This window comes from Anarrhichthys ocellatus, unplaced genomic scaffold, assembly GCF_004355925.1.
Source record: "Anarrhichthys ocellatus isolate YVR2014 unplaced genomic scaffold, GSC_Weel_1.0 scaffold78, whole genome shotgun sequence".
Classification (NCBI taxonomy): Eukaryota; Metazoa; Chordata; class Actinopteri; order Perciformes; family Anarhichadidae; genus Anarrhichthys; species Anarrhichthys ocellatus.
This window is the reverse complement of record NW_022280108.1, coordinates 2,060,402-2,062,464: the sequence shown is the minus strand read 5'-3', so window position 1 is coordinate 2,062,464 and position 2,063 is coordinate 2,060,402. Positions and strand designations below refer to the sequence as shown.

The window sequence follows — 2,063 nt, the reverse complement described above, 5'->3', positions numbered from 1 at the left end:
AAACTTCACCACTTCATCACTCACATTAAGAAGACTCTACAGGTGAATAGAGTCACAACATGAACTCATAGATATCACCATGAAACTTCACCACTTCATCACTCACAGTAAGAGGAGTATTTATTGTGTTACAGGTTTTATGAAATGTTGAGTTAAATATGCAAATGAGGCATTATGTAATGCTAACTTTTGGTGGATTTAGTAGAAATCTAACGACACAAATAAACAAAGTAGTGAAATAAATCTGATCTGTTGTTGAAGGAAAATTGCACAAAATTGATCGGTGCATGAAAAACAATGTTTTTGCTCTTCAAAGAATGATATCACAACAGCACATAAAACCTCTAAGAAGTGGAAATGTGAAACGTATAATATTTTGCATCGGGATGCATTACTCTATTTATGCCAGATTGAAAGCGTTTCCTGCACTAAGTGGACTTAAGTAAGGCTTTCAGGAGACTACAGGCTCTGTAATGGTGCCCCTCCTCTCCTGAAGTCCACTTCACATCCTCTGTTACCTGATTATCTTGATGCCCTGATCCTGTTGGGATAAAAGCCCCGTGCAGCCCATCCCAGTGTTGTTGTTCTTGGGGGGTTAACGGAGGTCTTTCAGCCTGCGAGGGAACAGGATGTGTTTTAACAGACGCACGGTACATTGGGGTTTGTGTGCCTCCATATATCTACAATCAACATCTTTTCATGTTGTTCCTGAGAGAGTGACCAGAACACGGGACTCACCGCCTGATAAGTGGCCTCTCATAAAAGTTCTGCAGTTATTGCGACTCTCTGCAATAAGATTACGAACATATTTTCTCTCTCCGACGGCCCTGAAGTGCAACATTAACTTTGTCAGTAATTCCTGATGAAAACCAAGTTTACGACTCTTTTCCTTTCACGCCACGCCTCATCGCCGTCTGCTTCGATGGCGGCCAAGTCTGCTCATTGAAAGCGCAGACAGCTGTCGGCGTTAAGTTTTTAACCGGATTAAAAAAACGTAATATCATCCAGCGCTGCCAAGGGAAATATTTGAAACGACAAAAGATATTCAATTAAACTGTAATATCTACAGAGAATGTTTATTGCACGACAGGGTGGCAGAGCCGCTCATCACATGCTGGAAGTCATAGATGAGGAACACAGAGGGTCATTATCTGTGTCGGGTACCTCTGGAATAATATCTGCTGCAGATATAGATTCAAACCCTTCAAAAACATGCTGTGAAGGACTTGTATCTCCAAGTAATGAGCAAAGTGAATCCACAAATAAACATGCCAGGATCTCAGAGGTAATGACCCGAGCAGCTCTGGCCCCGAGAAAACCGCCTGTTTTACACAAATTTCCCGCTGCGCTACAAGTCCGTTTGAAACGCCCACGCATCCCTTTGTGTTCAGTCTCCAGCGGCTTTGTCTTTTTAACTCTAGAATTACAAACCCTCCTATAGAGGAACCGCGGTCGGGCCGTGCTTCTCTAACTGTGTGGATGACCAGTGGAAGAAATGTGAAGCAGAACATGATGTTGAGTTTATCGCCTCACGTGGGGACAATAAACAGGAAGCTGTCACACGAGCAAGGCTGCTGAGACGCAGACGGAAACGTCTCCGACCCAAAAAACGTCAAAACCGTCGTTCAAAGTGTTTGAAGAGAGAACCAGGAGCAGGAATCTCACTTCTTTAAGGGGGTTATTTCAAACATTAAGTGAACGGTTTATAACACACTATAATGACATTTTATTACAGGATTCGTCAATACTTATGCCGGGGAACCGGAGCAGTGCAATGACGTTGGTGCAATTTGGACACGCAACACTTTGAATAGACAAGCTAACAGCGCTCTGTGCAGCAGCAGGAGGCGGAGCTTCAGACAAACAAACACAGGACTTTTGTCCAGGAGACCGGAGTTCGAGTCTCGTTTCAAAATAAAAGTAAATGCTGACATGTTGTTGCCTGAGTTGTTTGTTACGTGAGTCTTTAGTGTCGGTAGTTACCTGAGTTGTTAGTATTGTTAGTCATTTGAGTTTTTAGTGTCGTTAGTCACATGTGTCATGTGAGTCATATTAGTGGTTAG

At 43.0% G+C, this 2,063-nt stretch overlaps 1 protein-coding gene across 1 annotated transcript in view; it reads left to right on the top strand.

Annotated features, from left to right (window-relative positions):
• tmem132e (transmembrane protein 132E) overlaps nucleotides 1–2,063 on the top strand; it is a 364,570-nt gene that overhangs the window by 25,136 nt on the left and 337,371 nt on the right. The window lies entirely within an intron of this gene.